This window comes from Sturnira hondurensis, unplaced genomic scaffold (assembly GCF_014824575.4).
Source record: "Sturnira hondurensis isolate 20B ecotype Veracruz unplaced genomic scaffold, ASM1482457v3 Scaffold0004136, whole genome shotgun sequence".
NCBI lineage: Eukaryota > Metazoa > Chordata > Mammalia > Chiroptera > Phyllostomidae > Sturnira > Sturnira hondurensis.
This window is the reverse complement of record NW_028076767.1, coordinates 2,457,001-2,470,306: the sequence shown is the minus strand read 5'-3', so window position 1 is coordinate 2,470,306 and position 13,306 is coordinate 2,457,001. Positions and strand designations below refer to the sequence as shown.

General features: G+C 39.0%; 1 protein-coding gene across 1 annotated transcript in view; it reads left to right on the top strand.

Annotated features, from left to right (window-relative positions):
- PARD3B (par-3 family cell polarity regulator beta) overlaps positions 1–13,306 on the top strand; it is a 976,716-nt gene that overhangs the window by 325,492 nt on the left and 637,918 nt on the right. The gene's annotated exons all lie outside the window — the stretch shown is intronic.

Genomic DNA, 13,306 nt, shown 5'->3' with positions numbered 1-13,306 from the left:
TCTTTTATATGATTCACTGCATTTTTGTTCTTTCACGGTATCCTACTCAGAATTGATGTCAGGTCCACATTTGATAGTGTTAATCATCTTCTTTTAAGATTTTAAAGCTTTATCATATAAAGAGTGGGGGTACATTATTGAATCACGGTTCCACTGAGTTTTATTAAAATGAGGCCTTGGAGAGGCAGCCTAGTGAAGCGCCAAGGGCATACGCTTTGGAATAAGAGAAACTTGGGCTTGAATCCCGGCTTCTTTGTGTCCCAGGAAAAAATAACTTAAACTCAGTTTGTGGGTTGTGGGAATTACAGAGATAACATACAGAAATCGCCCCCCCCCTCCCCGTAGTACAATACGCAAGTGCTCTCCTTCCTCCCTGCATTTTGACAAGGGAACGAGCAGCTAACTGTTAAGAAGCAGCACCCGGGGGAGCGGCGCTGTTCCCGAAGGTGCTGCAGAACGGGTGTGTCTGGGGCCCGTGGGCCTGGCACGGTGCGCGAGGAGCGTGGGGCAGAGGGGAGTCACAGAGTAGGGGTCCTGACCCTTTTCTCGGTTTGCCACTTCTTTTTCTTTAAATCTGTTTACTAAATTGTGGTTCAGCCTAAGATTTGTCTTGAAAGAAAAACGTCTTCACCATTTAAAAGAGAGACACGGGAGCACCCAAATATAAATATACTGTGGCTCACTAAATGAAACTGTTTTTAAAACTTTGTCCAGGGTGCGTTAGTATTTCAACAAGAGGAGGGCTGTTATCCTTCTGGATAGACTTCCCAGAGTCTCCACCCCAACCTGTTATCCCTCTGGACTGACTTCCTAGAGTCTGCACCCCAACCTGTTATCCCTCTGGACTGACTTCCCAGAGACTGCGCCCCCAACCTCTGAGCAGCGTTACGAGTCTCCCAGTCTGCCCTGGGTGAGGAGCTGGAGCATGTGGTGGGCACCGGGGAGGAATGCAAGGAGGGAGGCATAGTGAATAGAAGTGGAGCGGAGGTGTTAAAGTCGGATTTTATTGGGCAGCTGCTCCACGCTTAGAATGTTCAAGGTGAATGAACTCCACACGCGATTTAAGTGGTTTAGTAGGGAAAAAATGTAATGACACTTGAGGATCAGAGGCAACCATGCAGCAGTTTTTACACCTTGAAACATTCCTGGAAATGAAAAGCTGCTACCTCAGTGGGAGCAGAAACACGGGAGTTTAGGGGTTACTGTATTTCTGAATGAGGTGGAAGGCAAGGGGAACAAGACTCCAAGGGCCCTGTGGCCGTCACTCTCCTTTTGGTTGGGGGGATTTTGCGGACTGCCGGTGTTTGGCAGGAATGCCTGATTGCGGGTTGCAGTCCAGGTATGGCCACATTTTCTTTCTTGTCTGGACTGCGTAACTGGTTACATACTTTTTCTGTGACTAAACTGAGCGGGGCCAGTATATTACTTGGAAGTCACGGTAACCATTTGTTCAAAGCGGTTAAGTGAACCATTCCTGTCTTTCCTATACGTAGCTTCAAAATATTCCCGTCAGAATGCGGAGGACTCAGAGTCAGTCTTTCTGTGCTTCGCTGTGCCCCAATGACTCCGTCCTCTCAGAAAATGAAAATTGCATTTAGGATGCCAGTGTCCTATTTTTCCCCTTTGTTTTTTCTTTTTATTGGCACGTGTGTGTGTGTGTAAATGAGTATCAGGGAGGGAGAATCCTTCCCCTGTGCCAACTGTGTGTATGGGCAGTAGACCTTATCATTAACTAGAGAATGAATGCATGGTGGCTGGCCTGCTACTGTTAATTATGTCTTTTGCTCAGTGTGGCATTTAGGCTGTAATTTCAGTGCCTTCTCTTATGTTGATAATTTAACTATTGTTCTGTTTAATAACCAGTGTGAAAGATTTATTAGCTGCCTAACTAATATTTGTAAAAGGAGTGAGTCCAAATCTGTTGTCATATTCCATCTAACTTCTAGCCAGGGGGAGGCTTTCTTGGTATGTGATCACCAAGTTTTGTTTTTCCCAGACTTACTTTTATCTTAAACATCTTTTTATCCTCATTCAGGGACTTTTTTTTTCCATTGCTTTTGAGAGGGAGGAAGGGAGTGAAAGAAATGTGGATGCAGGAGAAAAGCATCAACCGTTGCCTCCCCTGGGCGCCTGGACAGGGGATGGAACCTGCAACCTTTTGGTTACAAGATGACCCTCCAACCAATGGAGCCACACTGGCCAGGGCTATCTTAAACAGTTTTTTAATCTGCATAATTTTCTAAACCCTCTGAATTGGGGTACTCAGGGTGATAATCTTGAAAATGATGCTATATGCTGATTATGAACATTCTTTGGAAATTTCAACACATGTCTAGAGAACCAGGTAGATTGAAGAAATGAAGCAAATATAGTTGCATGTAAGCTTTTTTGGCAACTAGGAAAATGTCTGTGGAAAACTAAGACTAGATCCATGGTAGGTGATCTGAATCCATGAGGCCACACTTCTTGGTCTTGTCTTTAAAAGCTTAAATTTTAGCATACTTTCTATTTTTTCATTTGAACACAAATTACATTATGTTATACAATCTTCTGGAGGGGGATTCTCAATGCAGCTAATTTCTCTAGAGCACCCCTGCTGGAGATTATGTAGAAAAATTTATTCTTTTCAGAAGGGTTTTCTCTGAATCTCTTAGTAGTAGTGCAAGGGATTTTTTAGGCTCAGCCATGCTCTTTTTTTCATGGGATGCAGGGTTCAGTCAGTGTATTGCCATAAAATTGTGTTTTCTATTTATGTAGAATACTGTCTTGAGTTACATTACTTCCCAGACTTATTTCTATAAATTTTTAAAGTTCTGTCTTTTTTGACATGCATTGGATTCACTACAAGTTATATCATTACTAGCCTGTCTATCGAAATAATTTAAAGCATTTTCTGAGCCCCTTGATGCTATTTTATACCAAATGAGTTCAGCAGATATATTTTTTTTCTTTAAGCTTTTAATACAACAGAATAATGATAACAAAGGAAATAGTAGGAACATTCAGAAATATGAACACACTCTAAGACTTCTTAACCAATGTATTATAAACATTTTGAGGTAAAAGGAAATGCAAATATATTTAAGTTTAATCATCATGTATTGAAGATAAAATTGAATCCTATATAAATCATTTGCCCAAATTCATACAAAAAGCAAGTGGAAGAAATTGAACTGAAATACCAGATCTCTTCCTTCACCACTGTTCTTGTGCATCAGAATTCTAGGATAATAAAATGTCAGATGCATCTTTAAATTATTCTACCAAGAAAAAAATTATATTTGGAGTTGCACATTGGGGAGAATCATGATCATTTTTCCTACAAAAATAATTACTTTACCATTTGCATAATGTTCTATAAAGAATAACATTCTGAGAGATACAAAAGAATACAAGAAACTGGCTTAAGTATCAGAGAATCAAGAGCTGAGACTGTTTTGCTAGAGTCTGGGTTCTGTTGGGATTGATGCAATCCTGTGTAGTTCTTCAGTTTTCTGCACACCATATGACTCAACAGTGTCTAAAAGAATAATTAATAGCTGCTACCAAAGACCCAATCAGAATGTCTAGCCAGGAGAGCTGTTTCCTTTTTCTGCAGGTCTATAAGATTGTCTGACCGAGGAGCTTCCTTGCAGAATGGTGTATTTGTCTTAGGTACGATGTATTAAGAATAATGGCAACTTTCAGGAGCCCATGTGGCCTAGATAAAAGCGTGCATCCAACTGGCACAACAGTTGAGTGCTCTCCTACCACCAGTTGTGTTCCTCAGCAGGTCTTGCTTCTGTTGTTTGTAAGGATTTGAAGCCAAAGGGAATTTGTTCCTGGGGCTTTGCATAGCTCAAGCTTCTGCAGGAAGAGTTCAGGTGTCATGCACTTAGGAACCATGCAGACAGCACACCTTAAAACAAGGAAGGACTCTGTGATATGCTTTTTCAAGAGTGTAAAGCGGTACAACATTTGGGAGAGTGTTTGTCTACATCTCCATCTATTAGAATTGAAAATGTACATGCTCTCTCACTCAGAAAATATTTGGCTGGCAATCCATACTACAGNTTCAGTTTTCTGCACACCATATGACTCAACAGTGTCTAAAAGAATAATTAATAGTTGCTACCAAAGACCCAATCAGAATGTCTAGCCAGGAGAGCTGTTTCCTTTTTCTGCAGGTCTATAAGATTGTCTGACCGAGAAGTTTCCTTGCAGAATGGTGTATTTGTCTTAGGTACGATGTATTAAGAATAATGGCAACTTTCAGGAGCCCATGTGGCCTAGATAAAAGTGTGCATCCAACTGGCACAACAGTTGAGTGCTCTCCTACCACCAGTTGTGTTCCTCAGCAGGTCTTGCTTCTGTTGTTTGTAAGGATTTGAAGCCAAAGGGAATTTGTTCCTGGGGCTTTGCATAGCTCAAGCTTCTGCAGGAAGAGTTCAGGTGTCATGCACTTAGGAACCATGCAGACAGCACACCTTAAAACAAGGAAGGACTCTGTGATATGCTTTTTCAAGAGTGTAAAGCGGTACAACATTTGGGAGAGTGTTTGTCTACATCTCCATCTATTAGAATTGAAAATGTACATGCTCTCTCACTCAGAAAATATTTGGCTGGCAATCCATACTACAGAAATAAAAGGGAACTTATGAAGATAGGCATAGGATATTTATTGCAGCTTTGTTAGTATTTTTTAAAAAGCAATATAAATGCCTATTCATATCATTTGTAATAGAATGTTTGAAAGTATATGCCCCCTAAAACAAGGTAAATCTGTGTGTACTACTCTTGGAACATCCCTAGCATGAATACAGAGTGCGGTCCTCACAGCTCCAACTGTGAAGCCAGATTACGTGGATCTGATGAGAACTTTCCCACCTCCTGATCTGTGAAGTTGAGGGCATGTCACTTCCCTTGTATCCTCACCTGTTACATCAGTCAGAGTTCTCCAGAGAGACAAAACCAACAGGATGTGTGTGTGTGTGCATGTGTACAAAGATACAACTTATTATAATTATAAGGAGCTATTTCACATAACTATGGAGTCTGACAAATCCTAAAATCTACAGGGTGAGTTTGCAACTGGGGAATCTAGGAGAGCTGAGGGTTCACTTCTAGGTTGAGCCCAAAGACCTGAGAACCAGAAGGAGCCAATGTTTCTGTTTGAATTTGTAAGCAAGGAAAAAAGCTGACGTTGGGGTCCACAGCAGTCAGGCAGAAGAATTCTCTTACTCTTTGTTTTAGTCAGCTCTCCATCCACCTGATTGGACGGGCCCTACTCCATCTACTGATACAAAGGTTGATCTCATCCAAAATCATCATTAAAGGAGCCCTCAGAATGTTTGACCAAAGAGTTGAACCTCAGTGGCTTGGTCAACATGACCCTTAAAATTAGCCATCACACCTGTAAAATAAAGGTAATAGGAGAACCACCATGAAAGCTTACATAGTCAGTTGTTAATAGTGGTTCATCTGGTTGCCTGTGTGTTGGTGTTGATGTTGGTGAGTAGATTGCAGAGTTTTGCAAAGAACTTCCATTTAGTTTGTGTCATTTTAAAACATGGTGGCAACATGAGTGATTTTACTTTTGGAATCAACAGCAAATTTATTACACAATATTCCAGTGCATGAATCTGCCATAATTTATGCAGTGTCTTCTTTGTTGCTAGACATTTAGATTTTTAAATCATCTTCTTTTTTTCCTATAAGAGAATTAACAGCATTCCAAATAGAAGAAACAGCATAAACAAAAGTATACAAGAGGGGAAGAATCATGACCTGTCTCTTTACTGGAATGACGTAGAAGGGGATTGAGTGTTTTGAGCTGACTGGCTGGTTAGATAGAGGGCAGGAGTGTTGGCGAGCAAACATTAAGAAAGCATGCGAAGGAAAATGTTCTCGGGAGGACAGCATGGAGAACCAGGAGATTTGACTGGAGGAGGAAAACGTTAGTAAGAGTGAGGTGGAATGAAATGAAAGCAGTTGGGAGGATATGTAAGAGGTTGTAACAAAGGCATTTGAAGGTTTTATAAAATGGGCTGAGAATTTTTATTCTTTTCCTTGGTGTAATGGATAGCTGAGCTAAGGCCATAAGAAACTGGCCTTGGTTAAATTATTATTATTATTATTATTTTAGAAATAGAACCTTTTTTAGTAAGGAAAAAGAATTATCTAAGGTAGGGAAGTTAGAGAAGCAGAAAGTTGGGGGGAGAATACTTGTAATAACCATTGTAAAAACATATATAGATTTCTTACTTTCTAGCTAAAATAAATAGATGTTTACATGAAGATAAAACAATTAAATATGTCAGGATTGAATGAAAATCTGAAAAAGCAGAAAGAAAGTTTTGACGGATCAGAAATGAACATGAAATATTTGGCTTCTCCAGGGGAGAAGTTAATGTCTTGGCTACATTAATCAATAAGATCAGTTTAAGAGCAGGATCCTTATTCAGATGGGCTGGTCCATAATAGGGGTAAAACCTAATCTAAGAGTAAGGGAGGACCCTGACTGTAACTATGTTACTGCATGGTTCATCAATTACCACTTCATTTTATAGCATTGTGTTGCCTCTTTTTGTGTTCTCTTTGTTTGTCTGTGAGCATGCCTGAGTAAATGAAAGTCACAAATAAACAAGTGCCCAGACGAGCAAGACAGTGTGGGGGCTAATATTGTTTCCAGTGTGCTGGAGCAGGGAGGTAGCGTAGACACTCGGGTGGCTCCAGGTTAGGAGGGAAGCTTAACTCACTCAGTATGCTTCTGTGTGTTAGGTGCCCAGCACATGCCAGGTATGTGGTAAGCTCAGCGCTTGGCCTCCCCATCATCAGAGGTCTCCGCCCGATTACAAGGAAGGCTGGAGAACACCAATGGCCAGAGGCTGTGACGCTACTCATATTTTCTCGTTTCTGCATTATTTTGAGGATCAGGAGCTCATCAATATGTCTTTAATAAATTCAGAGAACTTCTCTGTTTTAAATTTTCAAAGTTGTCTCCATTTTACCAAGGCAGAACATTATCAGAAATTTGATTCTGGGCTTAGAAACCTTTATTTCGGCAGTCTGCAGTGATGCCCTAAATGTGAATTTCAACCTTTGATATTTGTACCTCAGGGGGTATGTGGCTGTTTGTCAGCACCAACAGAAAGTTAAAATTAAGCACAGATCATCCGCCTGTAGCAAAATGGACTTGAAGATTTAGAGACATAAAACATATTTAAACTAATATAATGTTGGATGCAATGAAATATTTATATGAATTAGTTAAAATACCAAATTCAAAGATCATTTCGGATTATTAAGGGCCATTATGGAAATTCTCTCAGTATTCTAGACAAATTTGGGGAGGATTATTTGCTTAGCTTTGTTCCTGGAAGGAGCAAATGGGTGTTTTGGCTTAAATGTTTTAGAAACAGTGCATGATAATTTTAAAGGAAATGCAATAGATTAACTTGCAACATAAACAATTTTGAAAATTTGGAAGTGATGCTAATTCTTGATTTACATACTAAAATTATGATAGCCTTTATTTTTGAAGAATTGATTTGTTTATTTTTAGAGAGAAGGGAAGGGAGGGATAAAGAGAAGGAGAGAAATATCAGTGCGTGGTTGCCTCTCACACACCCCCAACCGGGGACCGGGCTCACAACCCAGGCATGTGCTATGACTGGGAATCGAACCAGCTACTCTTTGCTCCGCAGGACAGTGCTCAGTCCACTGAGCCACACCAGCCAGGGCAAAATTATGGTAGTCTTTTAATCACATGTTTTTATACCTGTGGATCTTCCCTAAATTTTTCTAAGGAAATAACCCAAATGAATAAAGCACATAGTTGACCTTCAAGTTACATCTGTTATTATGTCATGTTAAATATTTTATAGATCCATTATATTTATGTTTTGATTTTCATAGTGAGTTTTATAAGTTTAAAGAAGATATCTCATGTAGCATAAATGTGTACTGTAGTAACAGTTTTGTCAAATTTAAGTATAAAGTATACAAATTTTAAATGCATTTCAAGCGAGTTTGTTTTTAAGAGATATAGTCACTAAGAACCACCAAGAATGAATCCTGTAGCGTGTTTGCTGTCTGGTATTCAACATTGATAGGTCTGTCAAGTGTTTGAGCAGTGAGAGAAAAAAACTTCAAAGGTTAATTTGGAAATAGCTAAATATAAAACTCAATGGAAAACCGAAAGCAATACGTGAAGAATGTTGAGTTCCTCTTTAATTTATTTATCTCCACCATTGTTATAGGCCCTATTTTATTTTAGCTCTTGTTTTGTTCTCTTCTCCATACATTTATCAAAATTTTTTTGTGTTCTCCTGGCAAATCTGAATAGTAACCATAACAAATAGATGTTTGGAAGCATTAAAGTGATGATTTTCAAAGGGGCTATTATCATTTATCATGGAAATGGACTCAGCCCACTGATGGTAATTTAGTTTACAGGTAAAATGAGCATCATATGTTTATAAAATGAATTTTTCAAAGGTTTAACTTTCTCAAATTAACGTTTCCTAAGGATACAGTATTGCATTTAAGATTATGTTTGCAGGAGATACTTTATCTCATAAATCCCCCAATTCTATGCTTATAACCATCACAGAGAGATGGTAATTAAGAGACCGGTTCCTAAAAATATCCATGGGCAGAATTTCATATCTTTCACAAAATACTCTATTGTGCCCTTCACTTGTGCCTGTCCTCTGCATTGTAAGCTGGCGACGAGCCTGGGCTCTGGTATCAGACAATCCAGAATAGAATCCAGCCCCACGTTTAAGAGTTGTGTGATGTCGCTTTAGTTTCCTGTTCCATGGACAGCACTGACCTTATATGACTAGGAGAGGATTATGAGGTAATGCAAAAGTGCTTAGCGTCACCGTTCTCATGGTACCCAAGCTGTGAGCTAGGGTACCCATAGCTTACATGGAAGCTATGCAGTTCACATGGGAGTTCACAATGAAGTGGGAAGTTTAGTTTCAATCGTAGATCATACTGTATTTCTTTTGATGATGTCATACCCCCTTGAAGCTGGGTTTTCATCAGTTGCTACAATAAAAAACAAGTACTGTGCGAAGATGATGTAGAACAGAAAGTGAGGGAGTGTCTGATTTAGAAGTTGTGTAGTGCCCAATCGGCACACATACCCTTTTAGTTGGTGATTGTGTTGAAGCATTAAATGAAGATATTTTTGTTTGCTTTACATATATTATTTTCTCAAATGGCTACTGAGGTTTCTTAGGACTTAAGTAATTTAATTCCTTGTACCGAACAACTTAATGAATAGAACTGCTGAGGATTTCTTTTGGCCTTACTGCCCTATGAGAAAATGACCGGGATGCTAAAGGCTCTCTGAAAGTTTGGAAACCTTCTGGCTCAGCATTATCTTGTGTGTGCAGCAAGCTCCCAGTAAGGGTTGGTTGTTATTTTGGTTGTGGTGACAATTAAAAAGTGAGAAGCTGTTTCTTTCAATTTAACTGAAATTTCTCCAATCTTCATTCTAACTCTTTTCTTCTTGTATAATGACAGCTAGAGGGAAAAGAGGAAGAGACAAAAGTACGGAAGGAAGGAAATGAAATAAGTAAATGCACGATGGAAACTGGGACCTCTGACCATAGGTGTGGAAGCAAACACCACTTCCAGCCTGCAGAAGGAGACGGGCTGGTTTATCCTGTAGGGCTCACTCCACAGCCAGGAGAAAACCTCCTAGGACACTGCCGTCCATCCTAAACACCAGAAGACATACCAAGTCAGGGGCAGCTGTGCAGAGCGCAGGACGGAAGCCAAGGGAGGTTTGAGGGGCAGATGGCAGGACAGGGAAAGAGCCTCCAGCGGGACTGGGAGGGGCTGGTGTGTGGTGCCCGGGGTGGAAGAAGTGCTTGGGCTCCTAGGGAGGGGCTCCACCACTTCTGACCCAAGGCTGCCCAGATGTTGCTGGCTCCAGCCCACAGCTCGGAGGTCTGCATGGGAGTCACCTGGGCTGGGTTATAATTCTTGAAAGCTGTACCATGCTCTCAGCCAGGGAGAAGCCCAAAGCCATGAACACAGAGGCAGGAGAGGCGGTAAAGAGAAGTACCCCCCGCCCCACATTCTTCACCTGTTTGGAACCCCTGGGTGGACTGCAGGGGCGGAGGTACTGAGAAAGTTATTCAGCTATTAATCTGCACCCTAACTGTACCTCTCAGTGAATGGCCTGGGAAACACTTGTCACATCTGGAAAACATTTCCTAAATGGAAATGGAGAACATGGTTAGCTAATTCCTTTTAACTATCCCTATATGAACATATATTCTTTTAGTTCCCTTCACTCAGCCATTTTTTCTCCGAGTTAAATTATATTACATTCTTTTTATTTCATCAAAGGGCTCATTCTACACTTAATAAACTATGTAATTAATAAAATTTAATTTTAATTTTACAAAAGTCCCCTCTCTGGAGAAGCCTTGCCCCCAAATGAAGCTGTTTCATTTTAAGTTTATGAGTAATTTCCATTGTTCCTTTGGTAATAATTGTAATGCCTAAAGTTGTTATGCATTGTTTAAGGAAAATTTTGAATTGAGGACATTTTAATAGTCGTTATTTTCCCATATAACTTTAGTTACTAATATGTACAATATAAATATTTAACAAAATATATAACACGTTTAGGCTTATATGTAGAAAAATGCCACTAAAATTTAGTTAAACAAATCAAAACTCTTTCGGCATATAAACACCTATAGGTAAACATACGATATTCCAGAGAACTTAATTTTTCCAGAATTCAAATGCCTTCATAGTCTGAAATAGTGGTAGCGACACTTGGAGCTTCCATGAAATCTTTAGAAAGTTTTGGCAAGTTTTTTTTTAACTAGTTAATACTTGACATACCCCCTTTACTGGGTTTGTCTGTGGTCTCAGTGTCACTGATGCTCATTAATGACATCAGAGAAATAAAGTGCCTTTCACAATTGCTTATCTCAAAGCATTGAAAAAATCAAATATGGACTAATTAAAAATTCATTTGTGGTTTGTGGCTGTGAATGTGACTGCTGGAAGGTTGAGTGGTGGGCCCATACGTGTTCTCGACAGGTTTGCATGGTTGATTCCAAGTTCAGGAGCTGGCCTGGTTGTGTTTAATAGATGGCTTCCATGGATTCCTTTGTGATAATTGTATTTTAAAGGCACAAATAACTGTTGGAAATAACCATTAAAATTACTGTTGAAGGTAAAGACAGTGTTTTTTCCAAGATGAAAAAAACACTTAGGGTCTTCTGATGGCCTATAGCTATTCGCTTTTCATCATTTATGAAAAACACCTTCAGTAATGGGAATATATTGTGTGTTTGTGAAACAGAAAACGTTATTTCACTGACTAGGCCACTTTTCTTAAAGATATATCATTTTGAACTTCTTAGATGGAGTTCCCTTAATCACATGCAGCATTTTTGTTTGCATCCGCAGAATAGTTAGACTCTCTGAAGACATGTAATATTTTTAAAAATTCCTTGGTTAACCCAAAGAATGTATAAAGTAATGTATGAATAGTCTAATTTATATGGTAGCATATTAAATTTAAAATGCTGTAGGGATTCATTAAAATTCACATTATTTTTCTATCAGTGCAATTGCATTTTAAGTGCTAAATAATCCAGAAGAGTTTGTTTATAAGAAAAGCTAAATTAGAAAATATTTTTAGAGTGTAAAGATGTAGATATTTTTTATAATAAAAAAGATTCTGTGAGAAAACTGTAATTTGAACTAATTTATTCATTTGTTCATGGAGCTCTCTTAATGAGCATGTGTATTCCATACTCTTAGTTATTTGTAGTTTTTACTTTACCATTTACATAAATAACTTTTCAAAATATGGGTAGGACTCCTAAGTCACTCTTCTTTTCGGAACATATGCATATGAAATAAATTTCATTTCATTTTTTTATTTGACAAATGCTGAATGTCAGCAAAGTTTTAGGTATTTTTCTAAATATAGGGGATATATAGAACAACGAACAACATGGATAAGCATTCTTGTGTTTTTGACTTTAACATTTTCGTAAAGGGAGCCCTCTCTAAAGACAAGGAAGGGAGTAAATGTGTAATATGTCATAGGGTGATAAGTATTTTGTAGAAATACAGAGCAGGAAGGGCGGGCACACAGGGAGCCAGGGTCGGACAATTTAAAACAGGGCTATTAGAGAAATTCTCACTGAGACGGTGGTATTTGAAGCCTGGCAGATACTGAGGGCTTCGTGAGCAGGTAGATCAAATAGGGCCTTGTAGATTATTCTGAGAACTTTGACTTTCCTTCTACAGTCTGTGAAGCCAGCAAAGCATTTTGAGCTAGGAGTGACATAATCTGACCAAGTGACATAATCTGACTACATCCTGGGGAGTGGAGGCTGGGCTGGGAGGAAGGGGGGCGCCAGTGGGCAAGCCTTAGCAGTAGTTCAGGGAAGACACAGCGGGGGGCTTCTGTTCCCATTAGCCAGGACCAATTGAATTATTGGATATGGAGAGTGAGAAAAAGAAAAGCTAAGGACAGCACCGAGGTTTTTGCCCTGAGCAGTTGGAAGAATGAAATGACCGACTGAGTGGGGAGGACGGGGAGTCTCTGATTTGACGGATGCTCCCAGGAAGCTGAGAGTCGAGAGAGATCTGGACTGAGGTGGAAGTTTGGGAGTTCCATCTCTTCACAGTCTAGGGACAGAATAGTAACTTCTGCAGTATTTGGTTTCTGATTTGGATCAGAAATGTGTTAACCGACCTGTGACAATTAAAGGTATTTTTTCTTTTATTCAGGACATTTCATTTATTCAGATAGAAGTTAATTGTTTTAGGTTGTGAAAGGTTATTGTGGATGATGTTATGATTTGTGGATACTGGCCAATATAAGGTTTTTTTTTTCTTTAATAGTGAACTCTGGCACCAGTAATACCAAAAGCAATTGTAATCCAATTAAATATTAGAATTCTCAGTTTGGAATAGTGAAAGCTTTTTTTGTTAGATTAGCTTATAAAAACTTACATGACTGGTTAAAACAATGAAAATAAAGATTTTGAAATTAGGACAGTCCTGTAGTACTGTATGTATAGCCTGATACATTTTATTAAGATTTGGTAGACATTCTAACATCAGGAGAGAGTTTTTGTAGAATTGAGTTAAACCAAAGTGGGATAAATGGCTACTTAAATGGGTAAAAAAAAAAGAAAAATACTCACCTTCAAATTTCCATTTTTGAGAACATTCTTAAGGTAAGATGAAAGCTCTTAGATTTTAAATATGACAGATAGACAACTTGTTTTTTAAATATCATGCTTGGTAGTGTTCTCCTCTTAAG